We start from the raw sequence: 12,928 nt of genomic DNA on the forward strand, positions 1-12,928 counted from the left end.
CTGGAGGAGGCTGTCTTCCACCTGCACGCTGACCCCTGCCCCTAGGGCTGAGGCACCCTTGGGCCCCCAGGCAACGGTGAGCAAGGCCTAGACCCCTGCCAGCCTGTGGGCTTGGAGTTCTCATGTGGCCCCAGCAGGGTCTAGAAACAGGGATGCAGGCACCTCGCCCACGCCACACACCCCATCTCTTCCCCTGGCCTGGCGAGCTTCTGGGCACGTGATCACACCAGGCCTGCTCCCGGGCTCAGCAAAGCCTCGGGAAGGCGCCTGGGGCAGGAGCTTTTAGGGGGCCTCCGTGGCTCCTGGCACTGCGTGCGTGGAGAGGCCCCACCTGTATCTGTCCCCACGCCAGGCGCAGCTGGGACCCCTGGCATTCAGGGGACTGGGAATCCAGGTGCGAGGCCCTCCCGGCCCAGAAGGAACCTGGGGACACTTGGGAGGCGTCTGTGAGCAGGGCAGGAGGTGTGCGTGCATCCCCAGGAGATCCTCAGCCTTGTCCCAGAGTCGCCCCCAGGGCCAGGGCAACCTCAGAGAGACAGGGTCTTCCTGGGTGGGCATTGCGTGGGGTGGCCAACTCCTGTCCCCTGCCAACAGGACCCTGCAGCACCGTGAGATTGTAAAGACGGCCTGCACTGAGGGTGCAGGCAGCAGGGGGAGACCCCAACCCCACTCGAGGCGACCTTCGGGCTGGACATGGCATGAAAACAGGGCAGCATGAGGCCTGCCGAGGGGCTGCCTGCTCCCCTCGACACACCGCCCTTTCCCCCCGCTTCGTGCACACCGACCCTGACCCCCGTCCACCAGGGGTGGGCCCAGCCCCGCTGGCCCTGTTTGAGCTCGGAGGTCAGTGCCTGGGGACTTTGCCTTGGGGGTGCATCCCGGAGCCCACGTGCTCAGCATCCCTACGTCCTGCCCACTCTGCCTGGGCTGGGGAGTGGGCGGTGGGAGGCGGGGTTAGACCGAGACCCACCTTCCTCTTCTGGCTCAGCCTTGGAAGCCTTTCACCTTCCAGAAAGTTCCTCCAATTTCTTTGCATCTGCCCCTCACCCTCACCCTCTAGGGCGGTCTTCTTGCTGGTGGACGGCCCCCTGTGGATGGTGGGCAATTCTGCTCCTGGCGCCTCCAAACACCCCCGACCGTCAGGGGCACACCAAGCCTGAGGGCGGTCTAAACAGTGGGGGTGAGCCTGCCGCCGCAGCCGCGTCCTGGCTGGTCCCTTCAGTGGCTGCGGGAGCTCGGGGACCCCTCCCGCCTCTCTGTGCGATTCAGGGGAGCGGCGTGTGTTTCCACTAGAAGGTTCCTGGGGTTAGCCCGGTCTCCCTGACTCCTGCCGGCAGTGCTGGTGAAGGGGGCCCCCGGTCGGCGCTGGAGGCCAGAGAGTCCTGGGTTGGGACCTTGAGCCCCGTCTCCCAGGAAGCTTCCTCTGACCACCCAGCTGCACCTCTGCCCATGGCAGGGTCCTGGGTCACCCCCAGTCTGGAATAACCCAGATCCAGAAAGGATAGCAGACTCAGTTCAGGCCGAGTGGCCGCTCCCTTGGGGCCCGCTGGGGGCGGCGGTTGCTGGGGCTCAGGCTGCAGAAGCTGGCCGTCAGCTTCTCCTCCCCGCTCAGTTGTCCGGCTCAAGTGTTAAAATAAAAAGGGGGAGAGTGTGTGTGGTGGACGAGGGGGTGACGGCTGAGGGAGACAGGAAACCAGACCATAGCGAGGCCCGCAGGCGGGCAGCCTCCTCTCCTGGGAGCGAGCCCACAGGCCCGGGGGGCAGCGGGGGGGCTTCCAGCCTTTCCAAGGAAATCGCTCCTTCTGGGATGCGAAGTCCCAGGCGCCCCCACGCTCCCCGGGGGTCTCTCCTCCCGTCTCTCTCACCCCTTCCCTCCTCTGTTTCTGGGCAGGGCTCCTGGCAGAGGCAGCCACTGTGGGGACCAGACGTGGGCCTCCTGCAGCTTGACCCAGCTCCCCCCCGACACTCCCTGCCCTGAGCTGGCCTGCTGGGGGCAGAGCGGAAGGTCTTCTCCAAGCGCATTTTCACCCGGCCCGGAGCAGCAGGAACCCCGGCCACCTGTAGAGGCCTTGCCGCCATTTTGGAAGTGCCGGGCCATTTGCTGTTGGCTGAGACACCCTGGGCTGCCTTCCCGTGAGACCCAAGGGGCATGGGCTGGATCATGGGCACCCCCTTTCTGAGGCAGCCAGTAAGTACAAAAGGGCTGCGAGGAGAAGCTGCGGCTCCTGGAGCTGGTGTCTTTGGGGACGAGTCAGGACAGATGTGCACAGGCTGTGCTCCCCACCTCCAAGTGGACAGCCACAAGCCCAGGCCAGGAAGGGGGTGTCCCAGGGCCATGCGGGCAGTGGGAATCAGGGGCCCCTGGATGACGGCGAGGTGTTCACAGACCGAGGGTGTGCTGGGGGGGCCGGGGCTGGGGTCTGGATCCTGCACGGGGCCTCAGCGGGAGAGGGGGCACATCTGGGACAGGTTCCTGGGTGACAGCTCTGTGACGGATGGCCAGGGAGCGGGGATGTCTGGGGCTCGTCCTGACCCTGTGGGCCCACTCCAAGCTGGGCGGCCAGGGCCCTCCGGCCAGCCTCTTCGTACCGACCCCGGCCTCCCGGGGAGGTCTGAGCATGGCGTCCAGCCCACTTGGCTGGGCCCAACACCCAGCTCGGAACGGGAAGTCTGGGTGGCTTCTCGGGGGGCCCCCTACAACACCCACAGAGGCCCGGGTAGGCAGGCGTGGGGGTCTGTTTCCTGGCCCGAGGCCTTCTTGCCGCTCCAAGAGGCTGAAAGGCCAGCAGAGCAGGCAGGGGTGGACCTCTGAATTCCATTTCCTCCAGACCCCGTCCTGCTGCCCTTCCCACCCAGCCCCCAGCGTCCCCTCCTCCCCGTGAGCACTTACCCGTGACAGGCATATCATGTCAACCCTTAATCCCAGGGTCCCAGCCCCCCTCCTGTGGTCTGCGAGACTCCCACTCCCCCGCCCCTGCACTGGCCCCGCCGTCTGAGGCTCACAGCCCCTTCAGGCAGGGGCCGTGCTCACCCAAATCCAGGATCCATGAAATTTGGCCTTAATTGAGTTGTCGCATGACAGCGTCCCACACGTGGGAGGCTAACACTCTGGGACCCTCTCGGCCGCCTGTGGGGCGGGGGCGTCCTGGGAACCAAGTGAGAACTGTCTCCCGGGAGGCGGGGGGTGCTGAGCCTTGCCCCGGGCACAGGCCGCTGACTGGGGGGTTGGTGTGTCACTGTCCCCCTCCCCCCGTGCTCTGGGCCCTGGCCTGCGGGGAGCCTGAGGCAGCGGCCTGGCCTTGGCTACGGCTGCCCCTCGGCCCCCTCTGGCTCTGTGCCCACTGGGAAAACAGCCACTGTATCTCGGCCACCTCCCGAACTGCAAACAGCCACGTGTCCCTTGGGGGCCACTCTTGGCACACATGCCCTCTGCCCCACGTCCCAGGTGAGGTCGTTCACCCTCGGATGGGGCCACTGGGGTCGGAGGCTCTGGGCCCACGGCCCCCACCAGGCCGGCATGAAGGGAAGGCATGGGTAGGGTGAGAGGCCCGGGTCCGGGGTCAGCCCCAGAAAGGGCTGTGGGGAGGGAGGGACACGGCAGAGAGTCAGGGGGATACAGGCAGTTAAGTGGAGTTCAGCCTGGATGGTGAGAGCTGGCAGGGACCCTCCTGTTGACACAGGGGGCTGTCCCCCTTCCTCACCCCTTCCTCGGTGACAGAGGGCCGGGGGCCCCTCTCATCTCTCCCACCTTCTCCTCCTCTCCCTCCACCACCCCTCTGTCCACAGGCCAGGGGCTCTGGGGTCTGTCCCAGACCAGTACACAGGTACCCATGAGCTCTCAGGGCATCCCACGGGCTTCCGTCTCCCCGGGAGTCGGGTCCTAGGAGGGGCGAGGTCCCCCCTCACTCTCCTGCCATCACTTCCTTGGCCATCCTAGGCTGGCTCATCCCTTCGGGGCCTCAGGAATCTCTCTGGGTGGGCAGTAGCCTCAGGGTGGCAAAGTCTTGAAAGTAGAACCCCCAGCAGGCCAGTGGACATGGCAGTGTGGCCACGGGGGCTGTGGAGGGGAGCAGTCCCCCCAGCTGGCCCTGGTGCTAGTGGAGCATGTGTCCCACATCCAGAAGCCTGGCCTGGGCCCCATGCCAGGCCTCAAGCTCCTGGGCCTCTCTAGGGTCCCCACAGCCTGGCGGAATCTGGGGGCTCCTCTGTTGAGGAGGGGACCCTCTTGGGTCCCTGTCACGTGCAGAGGTTCTGGGAAGCAAGGCTCTCGGGCCATGTCCTGCCCTGGCCCTGTCCTAGACTTCCCGCTACCCTCCCAGAGACGGGGGCTTGTGGGGCCTAGCTGCAGGGTACAGGCCAACCTCTAGAGGAGGCCCCAAGAGGCCCCCTTTCCTCAGGGTGACCCCGGCTGGGTGGGCAGGGTGTCACCATGGTGGGTCTTCCCATCCTCCCATGGTCCCAGGGTGGCAGTCAGCCAGAGCTTGGGGCCAGCAAACCCCTTCTGGATTCTCTGAGATCTGTGGGGGGCTGGCCCGAGTTCTGAGGGACCCACTGGAGCCCACTGTGCTGCGCTGGGCCTGAGACCCATCCCAGAGGCCGCCGTGTGCCCCGCAAAGCCACAGGCCTCTTCCAGAGGGATGAGGAGGTGGAGGCCAGGCCCGTGGCCCCCATGCTCTCCAATGGGGACACTGGGACTCGGGATGGGTGAGGGAGGAGGCCTCCACCCCAGACCCCAGAACAGTGGGCCAGTGTGTGGGCCAGGGGTGGGGGGCAGGGTGCGGGAGGAGGCCCGAGTGGGCCGGGTCCTGCTTCATAACCCCCCAGCGGGAAGCTGCCGACTCCTGTGCACTGTGTTGACACAGGGGTGATGTCACCACCGACCAATGGGGAGCCCATCGGGGGCTCTGTGTGTGCTCCTCTGCACTCCGTGGGCCCCGCAATGCACGGGGCGCGATCTGAAAGCCACCTGAATAAACCCAAGGGGCCCTACTTCCTCCCAGTCTTGTCTCCTGCAAGTCCCACCAACTCTGCTGCCCAGACAGGAGAGGCGGGTGCAGGGAGGGGTGGGGCGGGAGGAGGCCTGAGCCCTGGTCCTGTGCTCCACTCAGATGTGTGGCCCCCAGAGCCTCTCCCCCAACATCCCTAAACCTCCTTGGCCACTCTTCTACACATCGGGGTTCCCGTGGCAGCCAAGGATCCCCCAGGCCACACCCTGGGTCATGTCATGGCAGTGCCTTTGTCCCCACTTGTGCCCGGAGCCCTGACCTGCAGCCTTGCCCAGACCTGCTGCTCCGAATGCTCCGGGTGGTCGGTGTTCTGCCAAGCACCCTCTGGGCCACCGCTCGCCCAGGTCTGGGACTGGCCGCCAGGCGGCTCTGTGCCCCCAGGGTCAGCGCTGGTGGCCGTCCTGTCTCAGGCATCCTGAACTCCTGACCTCTTTGTTCCAGAAAGCCTCGAACCCAGGGAGTGCTCTTCCCATGTCGGCGGCCTTCCCTTCCTCCTCCCCCACCTCCGGGGGCCTCTTCCCGCTCGGTTCAGGGTGAACGCTCCTGCCCAGCCTCCCGCCCCCGCTCCTCCGCCCAGTGAGCCTTCCATCTGGGCAGATGGGTTTCTGCAAAGTGTGGGAACCCACGGCCTGCAGCCCGCAGGTGCCCCTGCCCCCTTGTCAGCTCTGCTTCCCGGGCCTGCAGGATGTACCAAAGGGCCTGGGCACGTGGTGGCATCGGGCAGGAGCGGGACGGGTTTCCCCCGCGCTTGGTGCCTAGATTGTTTGCTGGTCCAGCCCCGGCCCGCGCCGCTCCCTGCGGACCCGGCTGCCCGCCTGTGTCCGGCCAGGTGTTCAGTGTCGGAGCGCGGGGTCCCGGAGGACAAGGATCTCAGTGTCTGCTTTATGCAAGCACGGTGCTGACAAGGAACAGAGTATCCACAGTGACCGCTTCCAGGAAACGGCTCCCAGCGGGCGGGGTCCGCCAGGGAGCAGCCCCTTCGCAGCAAGCTGGCCTGCAGGTGGGCTTCCAGGAAGGGGCCCTGCTGGTGCCCTCGCCCCGGCGAAGGGCCAGCCGTGTCACCAGGTGCAGGCTGGGGAGAGGTGCAGAGAAAGGAGGGGCGGGGGGGGGGAGTAGATGGGCCTAGGGGCCTGGGCCGTGGCCTGGTGTGGATCCCACAGCTTTGAGGGAGGCCCAAGCTGGCCACGCTCCTTCCAGGGCCTTCTGTTCCCCCTTTGGGGGTCATGCAATCTCCACGGGGGCCCCTGGCTCCAGACCTTGTTGGTGCAGCCCACGAGGGCACCCTGGACACAGGGAGAGGTGAAGGAAAGTGCTCCCAGCCCAGGCCAGGGTCGGGTTCCAGCTCCCTGTCGGTGCCGCCCCACTGGCCTCTGGCCTGGGCCATGGCCCACGGCACCCTATGTCCTCCTGGAGCCCGGGGTGCAGCGAGGGGCCGCCTCGCAGGCCCACCCTGTTTATTGAGACTTGCCGCTGCCCCAAAAGTCACATAGGGCCTGGTTAAGGGACGTCGTTTCTTTCATGCTGTCGAACCTTTTTCTGTTCCCACTCAGGGGTCATCCAGAGCCGGCCTCCACCCTGCCCGCACTGTCCACGTCCTGCCTGAAGGTGGGCCTGGGGTCATTAAATTGGGCCGAGACCAAACCCACACACACACAAAGGCATGCACGGGCAGGCCCAGAGTCCATGCTCCAGGGGACACTGCCTCCCCGGGGCCGGGCCACACAAAAGCCAACAGGCCCCGCAGAGCGCCCCTAAGCAGGAGGGGGCCCTCTTCCATGCCTCCAGCATGACCACACGGCTAGAGACCCTCGCTCACAGCCCCAGCCACACGCCCGTGGACACACAGTGCAAGAGAGGAGGCCAGTCAGGGCTGCGAAGCCCAAGAGCACGCAGCTGGCAGTTGACCTGCTGCACTGAACTCCTCGAGGACACGCACACACATACACACACACACAAACACGAGCACACACGGACACACACGTGGACACACAGACACTTGGACACACACGTGCACACACAGCTGTGTTGAGTGCTGTTTTCTGGGCAATTTGGCGATTCCTTGGCCTAAACCCTCCAAAGAAGCACAGCCCGGGGAAGGTCCAGGCGTGAAGACCCTGGCTTCCCCCGCCCGCCCCCACTGGGTTTGGGAGTGAAATTCAAGCCCCTGTTTGCTTGCTGATATTTAACTCAGCACAGGGGCATTTTGAACATGACTTTGGTGGGGGGTCCCGGCCTCTCTCAGAGCCCCCTCTGAGCCCCTTCTCTAAAAGGAGGAACTTGGGCTGGGCCAAAGTAGCACATTCTAACCTGGGGTCCCCAGCTCCACGGAGGGGCAGTTTTCCCAGCCCGGGCAGGGCTCATCCCTGGCTGTAGAGCCAGGCCTAAGCCGTGGGTCCCCGCCCCACCACCATCCTGCCTGCAGGCCGCCCACACCTCGCCCAGGGACCTCCAGGTGGCTTCCCTCCTGGTGCTGCAGGGAACCAGCCTTGGATCCAGAGTGGGTGTAGACTGCCCTGTGTGTGCAGACAGGTGTGTGCACGGTCCCAGGCTGACCTGGGGAACACGGAGTTGTCTCCCGCAGGTGGGTGTGGAGAGGAGCGTCCACCCCAGCCTAATGCCCATCCAGATGTGCCCACTTCCCCAGATCAGCCTCAGGGCCTCAGGTGGAAGCCCGGAACAGAAGGATGGGTGTGACCGGATGAGGCCGCAGCCCCACTGTCCTCGCAGCTGGAATCCGTGGAAGCAGGCAGAGTCCTCTGTGTGACCCAAAGAGGTTTCCAGGCCACCCGAGGTGCCCACCATACCACCTTCCCCAGCCCCTGGGAAGTCAGATGTTTGCCATCTGAGGCCCAGCTTTGAAAGCTCTGCGAGAGCTGGGAATTTGCACTAAGGGCTGTGGGGAGACCCTGCCTGAAGGACGGGTCCCTTTGTCCCACTGGCAAAACCCCTGTCGGTGAGTCCAGCCAGCTGTGGGCCTGGAGACAGGTGTGGCCTCGCCCGTCAGCTGCCCCCTGGCCTGTGAAAGCCTCGGGGGCAGCAGCAGGCACTCAGGAGACCCTGAGGCGCCGTCGTTGAGGCCTCCCGCAAGCAGCCCCATCCCCTGCAGCGGTGCGGACCGCGGCCCGGCTGGCTCTTGTGCCCCGGGAGTCCTGCGGCCCCCGTCGGGTGGGAGGATGGGGCCCAGGGAGGAGACCAGACACACGGGCTCCGTGGGGAGTGCATGGCGGGGTGAGCTCCCGGGGCCCGACTCAGGGCAGCCGAGGGCCACGCTGCCCGGACGCTGGGAAAGGCCGGAGAGCAGGGTCTCCCAGGACTTCGCTATCGCATCTCGGTCAGTCGGCCCGCGAGGCATTTCCTGTCTGCCCTGAGCTCAGGAAGGGGTCAAGGACCCGGCCCTGTTTCCAAGGGCTGCTCCCTCGGACTCCCGCCCTGCGCCAGGCGCCCAGGAGCTGAGAGGCCTGCGGGGGCTCAGAGGCAGAGGACGTCATTGGCTCAGCCTCTGTCCTGTACCCAGACACCGACCGCGAACCCCAGGAGCAAACCCCAGGCCAGGCGCCGGCAAGACACGGCCCTGGGGTATCAGTGGCAGGACCCCAACCACAGGACCCCTGCCACCCCTGGGCCCTCACCTCCTCCCTCACCGGCTCTGCCCCCGTTGCCCCTGTCCTCTGCCCACGGAGAGCTCGAACTCACCCCGGCCCGTCCGCCCCTTGCTGCAGCTGAGTGGACTCCCTGGAGCCTCTCCCTTGTTGCCCCCCGTACCCCCTGCACCCCTCTGCGCCCCCCCTCTCCCTCCACAGCGCAGTGTGAGGGGAGGGGACATCTCTGTGCCCTTGAGTTCTGGGCTCAGCACTGGCAGGGCTGTTGGTGGGGCTGGCCGGGCTGCCTGACCTCATGGGCCCACGTCAAGCCCACTCCCCTCGGATGACTCCACAGACCAAACCCCCAGATTGGGATTCTGGGGCCCGGGGCGCAGGCTCGGGGAGGCTCAGGTGTCACGTGTGCGGGCAGTGATTTGTGGGGCAGGGCGGAACTTAGAGACATTCGGGCGGCCCCCTACCAGGGCTGACAACCCTCTTCGCCACCTCAGCCCCCACCTCTCCCTGCAGGGACCCCTGGGTCCCACAGCAACACCCTCTCCCTGTGGTGCTTGCCCTCCACCTTGTGTTCCCTCTGCTGCCCCAGCCCACAGGTCACAGCCCCCCAGGCTGTGATCCCACCTCGGCCCCTCCCCTCCTGTGCGCCTCAGTCCATCCCCGACACCCCTGCCCAAGCCCCATCCCCACCCCTTCTGCCCACTTTGCTCCCATGTGCCCCGCCCCGCCCCTCAGGTTCCTCCCCGGTCCCCTGTGTGCTTTGCGTGTCCCCCATCCACGTCCCGACCTCCCCGTCCCTGTCCCCCCAGCCCAACGGTCCCAGTCAGAGTCCCGGAGACAGATTCCTGTGACTGAGTTTATTGATGAGTCCAGGCCTTCTGGGGAAGTCCTGGTGGGGAGGGGCACGTGGCGAGAGGGCCGCATGACGGAATGCTTCAGGGCTGGCTCGGTGTCTGGAGCCTCCAGACTAGGCGAGGGGAGGGCGGGGCCTCACACACTCGGGCCCCAACCCAGTCACCCCCAGACAGAGATGAAGGACAGGTGGGCGCTGGGCGGGGCACGCAGGCCAAGGAGGCCGGGCCACTCAGCAGTTTGCTCAGACACTCGCTCAGAGACCCAAGGCTGGTTCCAGAACTCCAAACCAGTGCAAACGACTTAGTGCAAATTAATTCAGGAGGGACGGGGAAGCGGAGTCCTGGACGCTCTGGGTCCTCTGAGCAAAGGATAGAGGAGAGAAGAGTAGAAAAAAGTCAGAGAAAAGGATGAAGAGGAGGAAGGGAGGGTGGTGATGGTCTCCTGGACGTGGCAGGGTGGCCGCAAAGATGGAATTGCCGGGCGGTGGGTGGGTGCGGCCGCGGGTGCCGCTGGTTCGTCCGGTGGTGTGGGTCGTCTGTTCCTTTGGCTTAACCTGCAGGCAGAGACCGAACATGAGGGTGGGGCAGGGCAGGCAGGCCAGGGGGCCTCGGGAGGGGTGCCTGCGCCCACCTTCCAGAGCTGGTTTCTGAGTCAAGTGGTGTAGTGGTTCCAGAATGCAGCATATTCTTGGATCAGAGCTAGAAGGACTTGAAGAAGTCCGGGTTCCAAGGCCCAGGCATGAGCTGGGTAGCACCATTTCTGCGGGTCGGGAGAGAGTGAACGCTCGTCTTTTGGCCCGGCCCCACCCCTCCCTCCCCCCTGGGTGGCGGGGGACCCCTCACCTTGTCGTCTTGAGGGTTCTGGGGTCTAGAGAGCAGCATAGTGTATTGGCTCCTTCAGGAAAGCAAAGGAACAGAGATGCTGGTGCCCAGCTCCCCACGGGGCCAGCCAAGGATGTTCTATGGGAAAGAAGATGGCATGAGGGCCGGATGCGGCTCAGTCAGCCTGGGGGCCGTGGCCTGTACACACACTTACCAGGGAGGCCGGACGGCATCCTGTCTGTCCTCACCGTCACGCCGGACCATATCATGTCCCTCTGAACATGTCCTACCTACCGCCCGGCCTTCGGTGGCTGGCAGACACGTCCACCCCCGCCGGAGACGTGACTGTGGGAAAACAGGAAGATGCTGGTTGAGTGGGCAGAGGCGGCGGTGGGGGTCGCGGGGGAGGCGGGCTGGACACTCACCCTCGTCTCCGGTCCGAGCGCAGAGGCACCGATCTCTGCTCCATCATCACCCGCAGAGGCCCGCTTGGCCACGGACTCGGAGGCCAGTGCCCCCTGGCTCCCCGCCAGGCTCCGGCTCCTCACCCCCGCTTGCGCCCCAACCTCCCCCCCCCCGGAGAACTCCCACTCACTCCGCCCCGCCCGCCTCGCCTAATCTGGTCTCGCCAGTGCCCTTGACTCCCCTGGGTGCTGTCCTGTCTACCATGCCAGTCCCAGAGGTGAGCGGTGAGGGCGTACAGTGTCCCCAAGTGCCGGGGGCCCTCCCGCACCAGCCCCTGGGCCGCAGTGCCTCGTGGGAACGGCGCGTCCGCAGGCCAGGCCCCCAGCAGCCTCCTTGCTGCAGGAATCTCTCAGGGGCCCATCCTGCGGCCACCGCTCCCTCCAGGTGACAACCCGCTGCGGTTCCCCGCGCACTGCTCCTTCTGTCCCTTTCTCCAGCCCTCGAGGCTCCGGCTCAGGCCGTGGGAGGCCTGGCCGGAGCTGCTCCTGTACCTTCTCCTAAATGAATTGCAGTGGGTGAGGTGGCGGCTGGGGACCCTGCGGTCCTGAGTCCCCTGCCTCGTCCTGTCCGACCCGGGCCTGGAATGCCCCCCGCAAGTGCTGGATCTCTGCGGCCCCCTGTCACCTCCCTCGCTGGCAGCCCTTCCTCTTCTCCCCGCTACTCTCTCGAAATGCTCTTCCCTCCTGGGACGGCCTGCGGCCCCCAGCCTGCCTGGTCTCAGCTCCCCCTGAGACGGTGTCCCCTGTGCTGCCTGCCTTGCCATCATCCCCGCTCTGCCGGGCAGTCACCCGCTTCACCTCGCCGGCCTTGCTCCCAGAGCCTCCTGGTGCAGAGGCCAGTGGAGCAAGGCCCAGGGAGGGGAAGGGGACTCACCTGGCCCGGCAGACCGCTGTCTCCACCTGCCCACGGCTGCCAGCTACACCGCCACGGCCCCTGGCCCCGGGGCGCACCACTCTCCAACTGCCCCTGTCCACCAGCCGCCACGACCTGAAACCAGAATTGACCGGGATGAATGTCTGGCTCCCCCCTCTTCCTCCTGCACCCCCAGCTTGGGCCCGTCACTCTCCAGCCGATGCTATCCTGCCTCCTGAGCACCTGGGAGCCCGCACCTCGTCCCCGCCAGGCTCCCAGGTGCCCGCCAGCCCTGCCCAAGCCAGCCCCTCAGCCCCTCTCCGCTCCTGCCAGACTCCAGATTCCAAGGTGATCCTTGGCCCACGCACACGTCCCTGCACCCCGCTTCCCCACGCTTCCCTGGTTACCCCTCGGCTCCCCCGCTTCCCCAGTTTCCCCCGAGCCCCCCCATCCCTCCCACCACCCCCCTCCCACACCCTGCTGCCTGGGCCCTAGCCCGGGCTTTTTCTAACTGGAGTAGCCCCGCCCAGAGCTCCCGCCCCTGCTCCGCCAGCCAATCAGAGCGGGGACCGTGCTTGGGGCCACCACAAAGCCCACCTCCGCCGGCTCGGTCTAGCGCACGTTCCTCGCCTGTCCTGGAATTCTCCAAAGAGGGCCTTCCCCGCACCCCTCCTTTGGCATCCTGTACACAGGGCTTGGCATTGTCCCCAAGCCTCCCCTCCCCCCTTCCCCGGGTTGAAACGGTCATGTCCCCTCAGGGCGGACCGTGCCGTGCAGGCGGCTCCCCGCCCAGCCCCCACTGGGCGCACACTCTGCCCTTGGATGGAAGTCCTAGCTGGGGCCCCAGGGGCTCAAGTGAGACTTGGGGACGCCTTCTGCCACCACCATGGCTGAGACCACATTTTACCCCAAGGTCCCAGGGTCCACGGAGAGGTCCCGCGGGGTGCGCTGGGGGGTCAGGGCTCAGGCTGGGCCCGAGGAAGGGCCCGAGGTCTGCCTGGGTCAGGCGGCACCAGCGCCCAGCTCCAGGACCGTCTAGTTGATGGTGCCTATCGCAAGCACAGCAGGTTTTATGTGGTGGGCTCCCCGTTGTGGCCGGGGCGCCCCGTCCCCTCGCCACTGCAGTCCGTCGTCTGGACGCGGCACGCCTGCCGTGTCCCGCAGCTCACGGGTGCGCTCTGGTGACAAGCCGTGCAGCCTCACAGCCCTGCCGCGGCCGCCCTATGCACCACAGCCCGGGACACTCTGCCGTTCAGTCAGAACAAAGACCTGTGATCTTCGAGCCCCCCCAGCCACCCCTGGATACCCCGTCCTTGGGGCGGCCACCTTGGCC

The 12,928-nt window shown here is 66.3% G+C and overlaps 1 non-coding gene across 1 annotated transcript; it reads right to left on the reverse strand.

Annotated features, from left to right (window-relative positions):
- Window positions 1-9,444: 9,444 nt before the first annotated feature.
- Window positions 9,445-10,858, reverse strand: LOC105106401 (uncharacterized). Its single transcript, XR_004135654.2, has 5 exons — window positions 10,704-10,858; window positions 10,493-10,623; window positions 10,300-10,416; window positions 10,088-10,216; window positions 9,445-10,010 (listed from the first exon to the last, which is right to left on the reverse strand). It is a non-coding gene; the product is annotated as an uncharacterized LOC105106401 (transcript).
- Between the last annotated feature and the right edge of the window lie 2,070 nt (window positions 10,859-12,928).

The sequence above is a fragment of the Camelus dromedarius genome, chromosome 12, assembly GCF_036321535.1.
Source record: "Camelus dromedarius isolate mCamDro1 chromosome 12, mCamDro1.pat, whole genome shotgun sequence".
Lineage (NCBI taxonomy): Eukaryota > Metazoa > Chordata > Mammalia > Artiodactyla > Camelidae > Camelus > Camelus dromedarius.